Raw genomic sequence first — 14,848 nt, 5'->3', positions numbered from 1 at the left:
TGTCTCTGGTGAACAATTTAAGGTAAAGCGTTATCTGTGAACAATAAATCTGATAAAAATTGCGATCATCACCAAAATATAATTTCCAAAACATTTGTAAATTTGGCCATCACATTTGAAAATATTCACATATTCTGTCAAGTCTAATTTTATATTTTGGTTGCATTTTTTCATAGTTCAGGTACTTTATTTTTTAATGTACATATCTGTTATGTATATCGGAGCTTGTGTGTGTGTGTGTGTGAGAGAGAGCGAGAGAGAGAGAGAGAGAGAGAAAGAGAGAGATATGTGTTATACTAGTTACCAAGATTTAACATGAATGTAAGTGGTAGTTTAAAGAATAGCATAAGGACTAAAAAACACATTCACTGTGCAATTTACACTTTACTACCAAAGTTTTGTATCATTTTGTGTAATAAGGAATATAAATATAAGTTATCATTGGCTGAAATAGCAACTAAAGTATCTTTCTATGTCTCATGAAATTTTAATGACTAGTAACAAGAGGCCGGGTAATCACAAGTCCTGTTGGCAATACCCATGTGTCTCTCAGTCAGTAGGAGCTTTGATTTACAGCTACAGTATTGCTTGTTCAGGTTTTCCTGCACAGACCCTGTATAACTAACTTGATGTTTAAAAGGGATAGTTCACTTTCTGGGTTTTTAAAATATTATTTCAGGTAATTCCAAAGTGGCTTATACAGCTATACCTCCAGAGGGTGTGCATCTGTGCCAGATTGTTTTTTTTTTTTAAATTAGCATTTAATATTATTTTAATTTGGAACTGTTCTTTGGCACATGTGACTGGAATGGCTGAGCTCAAGTAAAGCAGTACTGGCACAATATAAAATGGACATTTATGTTTGTAATTGTGAATAAATGCTGTGAATTTCATTTGTTCATATATAGAACCTCTGGAAACATCAATACACAAGCTACATTGGAGTTACCTGAAGTGAATTTTCTTGTTTTAGACCACAAACTCCTGAATACCCCAATACCAGCCATTGTAAAGCCGGCTGGTCATCCGAAACTGCTGTAAATATCTAAAATATCCTGCACCGTTGTCTGGTCCAATCAAAAACATTAAATAAACATCTAATAATATGAAAAACCCCACTCTTCTCACAGGGGCAGGTCACATTAACTGAGGCTTAGTGCACCAGTTAGTGTGAAACACTTTCAGAACAGGACAGTGTATTCCCGCTCCAGTGTATTTTTGCTCCTGTGTATTCCTGATCCTGTGTATTCGTGATCCGGTGTGCCTTCTCTTGTGCGTAACCCGCCTGCTGTTAACGTGACACTGTCGCTTTAGGCAGTGCTGTCTTCCTTTTCTCTCCACTCTTCTCATTTTTATTATCCTATTCCCTGCCTTTATTAATGCTCCCACAAAGAGCACTGCATTCAGTTTAGCTGAGCGGAATTTAGGATATATTTTCAATCTTGTAACTCAGTCGTGTAATTTGATCATTAAACAGGCTTTAAATACAAAGCGAGGTTCAAATGTTTTTGCTGAATTTTCAATGCTCCACTTTAGCTGTGGGTCAAGCTGGATGCATTTCTGTGGTGAGCTCACCTGGGCAATCCCACATACAGCAGTGGCCCAGAGCACTGAAGTGGCTGAAGTGGAAGTAGGCACAAGTGTGTCTTGTGTTACACTGGAACATAAATTGTCTTTAACAATGTGTACCCTGAGGTAGTGTGGCATTGTTCACACATTATAGATGCTTCACGCTTGCAACGAAGCAAGCATTTTAAACTAAATCTGAATCACATTTGCTGCATCTGAATATGATCAGTGTAATTTGCCATGATGTTTTGTCATGACAAGCATTGAATTCCTTCGGCTATCAAAAGCTAATTAGCCACAGAACTTTTGAAAGCGATCTTGCACAGTTATCGACTACAAAATTCAATATCTGGGGACGGACCAGCAAACTCTGAGACACTTGAGATAAGCTGTAGATGAGTCTTCATCTGTTGAAATGCAAACTGCCATGTAACACCTACACCAGTGTGGATCATAGGAAACTAAGCTTAGGTCACTTCATAGTCCCTGCTGAGCCCTGACCAGATGGTTGCTGCTTGCTGTGAGCTCATTTCTCTCATGACTCTGTGCCATTTCCTCTGATGGTCGTCAAATTTAAAGTAGCCTCTGTATCTGTGCCAGAGCGGTGGCCATGCGGGCTCTTCACATGCTGGTTCCGTTACGTGGTTGAGCTGGGGCTGAGGAGCCTGGCTTTAATTACCATGTGAGGGAGGTAAACAGCGGGATTAATCAGCAGAGTAAACAGCCTGTTTGTCAGTGAGAAGCATGTTGGAAAAAGGACTCCAGGCTCATCCGAAGGGAGGCACTGGCAGATGAAGGCAAGCTGCCTCTGGCTCATGCCAATGTTTAGCCCCCCCAACACAGCCCGGATCTGTTTATGCCCCGTTTCTACCCGTACTGTTCCTTCCTCCACCTTTTAGGCATTTGGCCACTCCAAAAAAATTCTGGATGCTATGATCACACTTACATGTAAGATAAATTTAAAGAGCAATCCGTTGCTTTAAAGGTTTTATGCTTTTTTGTGTAATACAGCTCTGCTATGATAACAGTCGCTCGAACTGCTTATATCCATATGCTGCAACTAGAGCTGTTGTCTTTCTAATAACTTCATGAATTCTGAAATGCTTTCCCGTGTTTACTGTTGTCTATGTATTACAGTGTAATGGTGGTGAGAATTTGTTTGCAGGGCAACACAATATAAATCATAAGAATACATTCTCTGAAGAGTTGATCACAAAAAAAGAATACATCATTATATACATTATTTCAGTACTACTTTCTGGTCTCTGTCTTTGTCTCTGGATATGATCAGAGATGGACTTGATGAAGAAATGATGCGGTCTGTGTCAGCCTATAGAGATCAATGATCTTCCGATATATCTGGTCACTGACAACATGGTCAGGGAGGCTGGTCCACATCCAGACAGCAGAGTGGATGAAGCGCCTGTCCAGGGATTGTGTTCCAGTTACTGGGAGGTTAAAGGCATCCTTTGGCATGGATGTTTAAACTGGTGGTACAACTTCTCTCATGTGATGATGGAAGCATGGCATGCATGTTTGGGTATTGTTTGTCTGCATTGTGTGCAATACTATAATGGATGGAGCTGAACATTATTGCTTCGATACAGGTTGGTCTGTTCGGGTCAGTTTCTTCATCTCTGTCCTTTCTTTATGTTCCTCAGTTAACTCCCCTCACGTCTCAGCCACCGTCTCAGACATTCAACTTATACTGAAGGGCAAAAAAGTTTTTATAGCCCAATTCTTTGCTAAATTTGATTTGTTTCTCTTTTCTTTATTTTTTCCAGTCTTTTTTCCAATTAGTTCATTTCTCTCTGTTTTTGAAGATTGGAAGAGCCGAAGTGTTGACTGTCGTGCGGCACTGCCCCAGATCAACTATATCTATCTTTTAAAAATGTTCCTCTCTTTCACCCCCCCCCCCCCCCCCCCCCCCCCGTCACTCCAGGAGACGTGTGTGTGTCGCAGAGCTGATTCCCCCCTGCCTCCTCCCCACTGGCTGCCTCAAACTCACTTCTGCTCCCTTTGAAGTGGTGCATGCAGAATGGAGATTCCTTGCATGTTAAATTCGCCCACTGCCTGCAGCGTATCTATTACACAAGTTTTAAGAATGCTGGGGAGAAGCAGGGAAGCCCTCTTTCTTCATAACCAATTTCTCTGTGTTTTGAACTTGGGCAGTCATGAGCCGTGTAATCTCTAAATTGTGCCTTTCTTCTGAATGTTGCTCTCATAACTCTAGCGTTTGATGTACAATTATTTTGTTCATTACAAGTTAATTTTATTGTTATAGTTTTGCAAATGTTTCCCGGGGTCATAATGTTAAAAGTTAGGGAAAGAAACGTGAGAAACGGAGACGGATAGAGAGAGTTTGACAAGGTTTTTTGCACTCTGTAGGCCAAGGATGTCTTGTTCATGGCTTCTCAAAGTGCAGTGTTTGTGATGTGCTCATTGAATCATTTGTGTTTCATTGTCAAGTGTAGAAATTTATTTTTATCAACATTGTCAGTTACTGTTTGTTCAATTTGTTGAGCTCATTGGGTGGGTTGATGGCAGTTGGTTGTGTCTGTTGTTTCAGCTGTGTCTATAGTAGCTGTCACGTCTTCAGTTGTGGTCATGACCATGGAAGCAGCTGCGTAATTGGTAACAGTTATCATAATGGTATCAGTCATATCTCTGGTTTGTTGCAGTTATATCTACGGTAGCCGTTGTGTCTATTGTAGCAGCCATGTAAATTGTAGTGGGTGTTACGGGTCATACTATATCTTTGTCCTTTAGAACCTTAAAGACATTTTGTCAACAACTAAATCAGGCCTCATTGTTGTTGGAATGACATGTTTCAATAGATTTTATCTTTTATATATAGCCTAAATCATTATTTATGATATCAGTAATGCAATTTACATATAAATAACCATTTATATAAAAAATGTATCAAAGTCAGTGTGAAGGCTGGGTACAGCATTGTCTGTGTGTGTGTGTGTGTGTGTGTGTGTGTGTCTGTGCGCATGAGTGTGTGTTTGTGTGTACTTGTGTCTGTGCTTGTGCGCGTGCATGTGTGTGCGTATGCGTGTGTTTGTGTGCGTGTGTGTGTAGTTTCAGGATATGCACCATGTGCCTGAGTTCACATGCAAGTGTATAGCTCTGGGCTTTTCCGTTGTGTGAGAGAAAACATTACGAAGTGATGTTACCAGATCAGCTCATGGAGGGAATCTGGATCTGTAACAAAGGAAACATTTGTTTTCACAAATTTGCAAAAATTTGTTCAGTGTTACCCAGTTATCTTTCAAAGGTCAGCATTTGGGGCTGGATCAGAATGAATATCTACAATATTTTTTTTGTTAATGTGGGAAAATAACGAAACAATATTTGTCATTATATTCCTCAAAACTTAGTTGGCATGAATTTAAAAATATCCCTTCATAAAGGAGAAGGATTTTCTGAATAACATTTTCTTTGACAATGACCTTCTATACAAGTAAAACAATAAAGCACATAAATGCTGAAGACTGAAAATATTAATTGAGGACAAGAACTAATATATAAACGAGGTGGGAAAATTAATGTCAGTTTCTTAACCAGATTCAAATGTATGGTACCACCAATCATCTTGTTTGAAGTATAAAACTTCTGCAGCTAACATTTTGGCACATTACCCAGGTTTTGCTGAATTAAGCTATTAAGTAATCTTATCGGTAGCTGTTCCACTGGTGCTCTCTACTTCTGCTACATAATTCAGTATGAAAGCAGAAATCTACCATGCATAAATGAAAGAGAGGTAATGAAGACAAAAAATAAAAATAAAAATGCATGCAAAGTTCTTTAAGATGTTTATTGTTCTTCTTTATTGCTGGTTGAACAGAGCCTACCAAAGCTACTTTGCAATGTAAAGGAGGGGGGTGGTGGTTACCTTTGAATTAAATCCTTTTTCTTTGTACTCTTACTGTTAATTAAGCTTCAATATGGGAATGCACATTCAAAGACAGGAACACATGAACCGAAAAAACAAAAATAGGGACTTTGATTGGACCTTCTCTTTAATCTGTGAGGGAGATAGCGATGAGTTCTCTCTGCTAGTTTTATTTTCCTTATTGTTGACGTGGAACTTTCTCCATTCCAAAAGGCATGTTTCCTTCACTTCTTTGACTGGTTTAATACCATCAACGCCACACTTTGTGGCATCATAATAGCATTCTTCTGAGCCACTGCAAGAACAAAAAGACACAACAGGTTCAAAGGCAATGTATCTCCTCTGCTTTTTAGACACAAAGAATCCGTCTACGTCTTTAACTGTCGTCCTCTCTCTGTAGCACACGCCTTGTTCTGTCTCATCTTCCTCTCTCGTTTTTTACACGGCCCTTTGTCTAGTAAAATGTTACATCGTTTTGATACAGGCGCTCATTAGCTGTTCAATTTAATTAAAAAAGGCCATTCATATGAAAATGCAAGACTGATAGTGATTTTTTTTCCTAGCAACAATCGTTTACCTCTTACAGCAACTTTTAATTAGAACCCAGCTTAATTGACGTCAAGCTTTCTGGCTGTTTTCTGTATGGACACACAGACACACACACACATGCACACACAGCATGTATGCGCACACACACACACAGCATGCCGCGCACACAGTACGCACACACATACATGCACACATGCACACACAGCACGCACACACACACACCCACACATGCACACACACACATTGTAGTACAAACACATTGGTGCTCACACAAATTCCCAGTATCTGTGTGTTGGACAATGTCATCATTGGAGAGGTAGATAGCAACATCACCATCATCATCTCTAAAAGAGGGGGGTTAAAATAATAATTATTAAGAGATTGACACATTGTAGCTTATAATCAGAGCCATGAGGTAACAATTACACGAGAATATCTCAGAAACACTAATTTGGGCGTAACTTTCAGATGTAAATGTTCAGCTACATTCGCTCAAAACTGTAAAAATATTGCTGGGCTTCGCTGCACTTCCCTGTGTCTTTTCTTTATGGTTCATGAGCATCGTGATAATTTCCTGTGACACTACCTCTAAGACCTTACTGGAGGAGAAAGTGTTCATTCTTCGGTCAGTCATCCCACCTTTCTGCATGTGAGCAGTGTGTAAGGCATGTATCTGTACATACAACTACTGGAGAGAGCAAACATAGTGTTCATTCTTCGGTCAGTCATCCCACCTTTCTGTATGTGAGCAGTGGTGTAGAGGGCAGTTGTATATGTACATACAACATAGGAGAGGCAAACATAAGCAATTGTTCAAACATGGGATTAAATCATGAAAGAAGGGAAGGAGAAGGAATGGAGAAGAAAGCTAAACGGAAAATGGGGATACAAGCCAACTGACAGTGTGGAGTAAGGGAAGACAAAAAAATTAAAAAAGAAGCAAGGAAATGTAAGAATGGTATGCCTCAGAACGTATTTTATCCTATCTCTTTTTCTCTGGAACATTCTTGGCCAAGACCTCAAAAAACTTTCATATCCTTGCAGTTTCCTGAACATGTCTGTTTCAGTCTTTCTGATAAACTATATGATCAACTGCAACAAACTGAGTAAAATGTGAAGTGGAGGCAGTGAATAGGAAAGAGGGCGGGAGTGTTGCAGGTGGGAGTAATTAGTAGCTTCCCCACCTGATTGACCGGCTGAGTGACTGACAGGCCGGCGGAGTGCTGCCTTGGTTGTCGGAGACTGCAGGGCCCTGCATGACCACGGAAACATCGCCCTGCTCTGGAATTCACGTCAGCTCCCCTCCGCCTAACAAGCTGACACGCTTTTGGCAAGCTCTCGGGCGGACCTGACAAGGTGCCTGTTCGGAGGGAAGAAAGGAAAAGAGATCCCTTTGTAATACCATTCTGACGGCACTTTGTGTCCACGTTCGGGCGTAGGACAGCAGATGTACTGGAATTAGGAGCTAACTCCCCAAACCACTCGCTTTCACCCGGATTTGGGCCACATCACTGATGTGAGTGCCTAAGTATGACCAGGAATCACAGTTCTCTGATTATACCAACTGAAATAGGGTCCATGTGACCTTATGATATTATTAACCCAGAATCAAGCATGAATGACACTTTTTTGCAAAATTATCACAGTTGCTTTTCAATTTAATTTTGTATGTATTAAAATATGATCAAAAAAAGATATTCATTTGGTAATTTGTAGTCCTTGCTTAAAACAGCTGTGCGAGTAAAATGATGCATTCTCTGCAGTCGCCGTTGGAATATTATACTGAATGTACAGTATTTGTATGGGGTGAGTGGTGCAGGGTGTTTGGTTGGCGGTGTGTTTGGGGTTTAGACCGAAGCCTGTGTCCTTGCATTAATTCTGTTTTTCAGTGTCCTTCTGCTTCCTCTCCCCTGTCTCCCTCCTGCATGCGGCGAGGACTTCATCTGCTTTCTGAGCGCGCTCCATGTGCCTGCCCGCCGGGGCAGTTTATTACACTGTCAGTGCTCTGATGGATTTATTCCGCTTGTGTTTACTGTAAGTGAAAGATGCGCACAGGACGACCTTTCTTTCTTTCCTTTTTTTGTTGTTGTTGCCGCATCTTAATCTGTGCACGGCTTCATCTTAGGGGAGCAAACAGAAGGCTCAGTTTGGGGGGGGGGGGGGGGGGGGCAGAGGGGGAAGGAGGGGGCTGCTGGGTGAGATTGAGAAACGAGTGAGTCAGAGTGAGGGATGGGGAAGGAGAAATGCAGCTCCAGCCACAGAGTCCTGAATGACGAGTCCCTCTCTGCCACATACCAGTGTCCTGGGCCTCTCTTCTGTCTGCTGGGAAACTGGAGGTTGCAGTGCTCTTCCTGCTGAGGTTCAGGGTGTCTGCCTCTGTGTGCACCTGCACTGGGACACAGTGTTGTGTGTGTGCCTGCACTATGACACAGAGATGTGTGTGTCTGCACTGTGACACAGTATTGTGTGTGTTTACACTGTTACAGTGTTGTGTGTCTGCTCTGTGACACTGTTGTGTGTGTGTCTGCACTGTGACATAGTGTTGTGTGTGTGTCTGCACTGTGACACAGTGTTGTGTGTGTGTCTGCACTGTTACACAGCGTTGTGTGTGTCTGTACTGTGATACAGTGTTGTGTGTGTCTGCGCTGTTACACAGTGTTGTGTGTGTCTGCACTGTGACACAGCATTGTGTGTCTGTACTGTGATACAGTGTTGTGTGTGTCTGCACTGCGACACAGCGTTGTGTGTGTCTGCACTGTGACACAGCGTTGTGTGTGTCTGCACTGTGACACAGCGTTGTGTGTGTCTGCACTGTGACACAGCGTTGTGTGTGTCTGTACTGTGATACAGTGTTGTGTGTGTCTTGTAGTGCTTGGTCTTGTTACACAGGTTGTGTGTGTCTGCACTGTGACACAGCTTGTGTGTGTCTGTACTCGTGATACACAGTGTGTGTGTGTCTGCACTGCGACACAGCGTTGTGTGTGTCTGCACTGTGACACAGTGTTGTGTGTGTCTGCACTGTGACACAGCGTTGTGTGTGTCTGTACTGTGATACAGTGTTGTGTGTGTCTGCACTGTGACACAGCGTTGTGTGTGTCTGTACTGTGATACAGTGTTGTGTGTGTCTACGCTGTTACAGTGTTGTGTGTGTCTGCTCTGTGATACAGCGCTGTTTATGCGTCTGCACTGTGACACAGTACTGTGTGTCTGCATTGTGACACATTGTGTGTCTCCACACTGGAACACCACCTTTATTTAAAGCTAGGAGCCATGAAACCTGTAATGTAATGCTCACAAAAGTCTGCTTTCTGGGAGAAAGGTACTTGCATTACATGTGCATTCATTTAAAAGGGAAAAGTGGATAAATATTTTAGAATTAACTCAAGGTAAAATTTATGGTTGGAGACTAGGAAAGACACACATACTTAGCAGCCCTTCGAAATGTTTGCTTCGTCCAAACTACAATTTTTAAAACATTTCTCAATTTTTGCTTCATGCAGTTACACGGCAGACGTCCACTAGCTTGGCTAAAAGTGTTAGTGGATGTTCAGGTGTACAGTTTCCTCCCTGTAGCCGCAGCGTTGGCGGAGCACTCTGGCCATCAAGACATCAGCCCTTGTTCCCTGCTCCACCTGTCTGGTTGCCAGCAGGCACTGGCGTGCGTCCGCTCCACGGGAAGGGAAACTCAGCAGGAAATTCGATTGGACACACTCAGATTCATGTTCATTAGAGTCTGAAAAAAAAATAGAACAAGAATGCCTCTCAGTGGCCTTCCCACTCAGAGCTGGAGGAGAGTGTCCCACGGAAATGGCCGATCAGAATTTATTTATTTCTGTGTTTTCCCTTCTTTTTTGTCGGGTTGGGAGTGGGGGGGGGGCTGAAGTTTGGGAATGATTTGGGAGACAGCCCCTACGGCGACTGGATGTCAGAGTGGGATGTTGTGGGTGGAAATGTTGTTCCTATTACCGTGTCTTTATTATTTAATTAGGGACTCGTCGTTGACGTTTCCGACCCCTCTGCCCAGGGTTCATGGCAATGCAAACACTGCAGTTTGCTCCTTTCATACTGGCTTCCATAAGTCGTGTTATGTGCATGGGATTGTGGGAATTTCCAGTGGACAGGAAGGGGGGAGAAAGAGGGAAAGAGAGAGGGGTTCTTCAAAGAGACTGTTTGTACAGTACATTTAGCAGTTGGAAAACTCCTAGATTTTTTTCTAATATTAAGGTAGGGAATTCAGTTAGCCTTTCATCTCTTAAATCAGTTGTAGGGCCTTTGAAGAAATACCGAGATGAAAAGATTCTGTGGCTTTGTGTGTGTATGTACATGTACACCATCACATGCGCATTTTCCTTCTTGCGGAACCAGATAATGCTTTATTTCAGGTGATTTATTTTACTGTTCATCTCATTTCTAGGTCATACAATTGTTTTCTAATATTTGAGTCTCTTGTGATTTGTTATCTTTTTCCTCTGCTTCCCTTATGGTAACCCTCCACAGCAGTGTCTTCTATACAGGCAGGCTGACAGGTTACGAAACGTGGGCTCAGTAGCTGGGCTTGGAGGGTTGAGGGGTGGGTGGGTGGGTGGGGGGGGGTCATCCTGCATGTGATGGGACAGGCCAGGTTCACACACAATGAGCTGATTCACTGTGATTAGTGCAATCGCTCCCTGTGCGAGCATCCGGTTCAGTCATCTGCTGCCTCCAAAAACTTGTGTCCTTGTGATAACGACTTTTTTTATCCGCTAGTTCTTATTTTCTCTCTTTCTCTTTCTCCCACACTCTATTGCACTCTCTCTCACACGCATGCAGACGGAAGCCTCAGCAGCAACGGTCGGAAGCGGGGACCAGCGCCAGTCTGTCTGGGCAGGTACGCCATGTGGTTGTGTTTTTTAGCAAGAACTCTTATAGGGCTGCCAGTTTTAGCAGGAGAGCTGAGTCTGTACCTCGATCTCCTTCTCCATTTTTGCTCATGGTACTTCAGGGGAATGGATTTCTCCTTTCACCGTTTGTACATTTGACTTTCAAGTCTTGAAGAAACTTTAGTTTCATTTTGTACTCTAGGCCTACGTATATATAAGCATACATCGAGTCTCCCTTCTGCTCTTGAGCAGGTTTGACAACGGCAGTATCTTGAAGTTATGGATGAGGTGTTCTCTTATCGTTCTGCGCAGGTTTGATCGTGGCGAGGGTCTGAAGTTATGATGGAACAGGCCGAGTTTCACCCACGCGTGCGCTCACCTGACGGATGGGCTAATGCTCATTTATGTACGGGGTGGATGGGAAGGGCTGTAAACCGTCCCAACACAGACAGACCTGCACACCACTGCACCGCTGATGGCATCAGGAAGGTCTGAGGAAGACCAGTTCCGGCAAGAGCCTGGAAGACTGATGCACTGCCCCCTCCCTCACTCCCCCCCCCCCCACCCCACCCCTCAAATCTCATCTCCGGTCCCCGGTTTCACGCTTCCCATTTATTGATATTTACAATCAAAATATTTTTAATGCATCATGAAGTTTACTTAAGGAATCCACCAAATACAAGAAAGGGAAAGAAAAAACTGACATCTGAACGAATTTCATCTGGAAGTCATTACCGGCTGTGCTGGTCATCTGGATGTAGTTTTGTGTTATTGAATACAAGTTTTCATTCATTCATTCATTTTCTTTCCTTGTTAATGTTCTCTCTCCCTCTCTCTTCATTTTAATGAATCGAGAAATGTTACCTCTCCAAAAATGTTCTTTAAACACATAAAGGCTTTTCCCTCCCACTCCTCTCCTGTGTGTGACAGCTCTCTCTCTCTGTCATTTCATGCCAGTCTCTGGCTGTTCTCTTCACCCTTCTTCTCTTTACCCCCTTTCTCTCTTTCCTCCACCCATTCTCCCCTTGCCAGGATGTCAACACACACAATTCCACTGGAACCTAGCTAATTGATATGCACCCATTTTCTGATACAACTGAAGGTGAAGAGCCGTTTGCTTTATTGTTACCTCTAGAGACGAAAACTGAACTATTTCAGCCATATAATGACCCACCCTTAAAAAATACATTGTGGGTGAGCTGTATCTTTATTATTAAAAACTATTCTATGGTCTCATCTTCCAAACTGGCAGCCCGTTCACGCTGACAGGCAGCGTTCCCACAGAGCTGCCACTCCCTGGTGCAGCCGTGACAGGATAACGCGGCGGTAAGCTAGCGGAAAAAGAGAGGGCATGCTGCGCGTCCGCCTGGAATAACGCCGGTGGGGCGTCTGGATCAACAAGCTCCCGGCGACGGTGGGCAGGGCCGTGGCAGACCCAGGGGTGGCTTCCTTTCCGCGGTCTGCACCCATTTTTGATGTTCCTGTGATGTCAGTCCAGCTCGCCGAAGCGGTGTGGCTGGCCCGCTCGGGCTGAGGCCCCGGGTACACGGGCGTGCCTGAGGGGCTAATTGCGGTGGGGCCTTTTGTGTTCGGGGCCCCGTGACCTCTGGCGGTTCAGCAGAGGGAATTGTTGCGCTTCCGGCCCGTGGGGCCCCCTGCTCCACAGGGGAGGGGAGCTGTGCGTTTACAGTCGCTGTGTTCCTGCAGAATGGAGTGATGAGACAAAACAGTGTGGTTTGAAAAGGATTCTCTCTCTCTCTCCCTCCCTCACACACTCTCTCTCCCTCTCTCTCTCTCTGTCCAGGTTGTATGTATAAATTGTGGTCCAGACGTTTGGAATGCGCTGGCCGGAACCTTGGTTCGGGGCTCCAGTTCCGTTCCTGTGTGGCGTGACTGGGTCTCAGAGGCTGAGCTCCCTGCAGGGTTCTGCCTTTCCTGTTCCTCGCGTATAAATATGAATGTATCGCCACAGTTCAGGAAAGTGCAATTTCATTAATTAGAACATGTTGAGTAAAGAAACCCTTTTTTTTCTCCCATAGCCATTTTCACTCCTTATGTAAACGCTGGAGGCAAAGTGGATGTCCCCTCCTCTCTCTCGCACACATGCACGCACAAAATAAGAGCAAAAATATAATTTCCTTTTTTGTAACCGAGGCTTTCCCTCTGTAACTGATCCAGAATATCTGGAGGTCTCCATATCGCACAGATTGGCTCCCGTGTCAAGTGTTTTCAAAGGTAAGTGTTTACTGTTGCGTCCACAGAAGGAGGGGGGGGGGGTGGAGTGGAGGGGCACAGGGGAGATTGCCCTGAACAAGCTTTCTTGTGGCTGCGGCTAATTTAGCCTTTATCAGGAGCACGGTCCCTTTGAGGCTGTCCAAGCAGCCTTTTGGTCGGGGTGATCACACTCAGCACGATAACTGTTGCCATGGTGCAGTGTGGGGGTGGGGTCATGACCTTTTCCCCTGGCTACACCGCCACTTTTACTGGTCAAATAAATAATCCAAGGGTTTCTGGTCCTCATGCTACGCATCCTGCACAGAGCCATCAACAGCTCCGTGGCTTTGTGGGGTGTCTCCATGCCTTTTCTGACTCCTGCACATATCATGCAGGATGTCTGCCATGGCCAAATGTGAAGCTACACTCAGTGGACAGTTTACACTTGCTGTCAGCTAGACTATAGTGTGGAAGGAAGTTCTTCTGAGGTCTCATTATGGGTTCAAGACATGAAAGGGAGAGAAGAACAAAGAATTGAAGCTTGCTTCACTGCAATGGCTAAAAAAAATCACCATTATAATTTTTTAACCCTTTTTAGAATTATATATATATATATAAAATATATTATGTTCAAAGCACTTTCCAGAAATGTGTCACAGTGCATATTGGTTTTGTGAGTTTGCTATGAAAAGTTACATAACCAATAGACTGGCTTTCACAATTCTGCTGGGCATGTCTCATTTGTCAGAAAAATTTCTAAAAAAAAAAATTCATTTCAAAAAAGCCAACCAGAAGTGTAATCAGGCACATTAAAAGTGACTGGAGGAGAACTTCCTACTTCAGTATTGACCAGGCCTGTGTGTTTAACTTAACTGTTATGTCTGTGATTAAGTCACCTGTCTGTTAGTGAGCACTTACAGTACTGTGGAAGCATTCTGTGGGATATGTCTGTATGTTGATGTTTGTGGGCACATATATGGTGTGTGTGTGTAAGAGCAGCTGATCTTTGTCAGCAGCCTCACTACCCAGTAGTGCTGTCACACCTTTGCTACTGCATGTGTGAGGAGGAGGAGGATGAAGGAGAGTAGGGCGTAGTAATTGGATTGGTCACTGTAGTGATAATGGAAGAGGAGGCCCCGCGTGTGCCAGTGCATGAGGAAATGCCCAGCAGCCAAGTGCCACCCCCTTACCCCCCCCCCCCCCCCCTGCAATGGGCTCATTAGTGGCTGGACGCTCAGCGGTAATTTCCCTGTGATTGCATACACCTGGAGGACTTGGCTTTGAACGCCGATCCCGATTATGCGTGGGGTAGAGATAAGAGAGCCATTAGCTGGTAGTGATAATTTCATGGCTACTACTGGGAAAGAGAAACCTTTCCCTTTATCCTTTCTTTTGAATTCTGGGTGCAGATCTTGAATGTGCGCATGTGCTTGCTTCTGTGTGTGAACGTGAACGTGCACATGCGTGAATGTGGGTACTTGGATGGTCGTGTGTGTACGTATGTACACAAGTGCATGCTTGTACGTACACATAGATGTGCACTTGGTTATGTGTGTGATTGCATGCGTGCAGGCGAATATGCGGACACTTTGATCTGTTTGCATGTCTCCAGGCCCCATACCTGGTCTATCTGTAGCTATTGTCTCAGTACCTCTGAACACTTTTCATCTCCCCTTGAATTATAGCAGTTAAAGAGGGAGAAGGGGAGGTGATGGGATGATAGTGACACAGCTGGAAAGGGTTACAATTAGGAGGG

This window comes from Anguilla rostrata, chromosome 11, assembly GCF_018555375.3.
Source record: "Anguilla rostrata isolate EN2019 chromosome 11, ASM1855537v3, whole genome shotgun sequence".
Classification (NCBI taxonomy): domain Eukaryota; kingdom Metazoa; phylum Chordata; class Actinopteri; order Anguilliformes; family Anguillidae; genus Anguilla; species Anguilla rostrata.
This window is presented reverse-complemented; position numbering follows the sequence as displayed.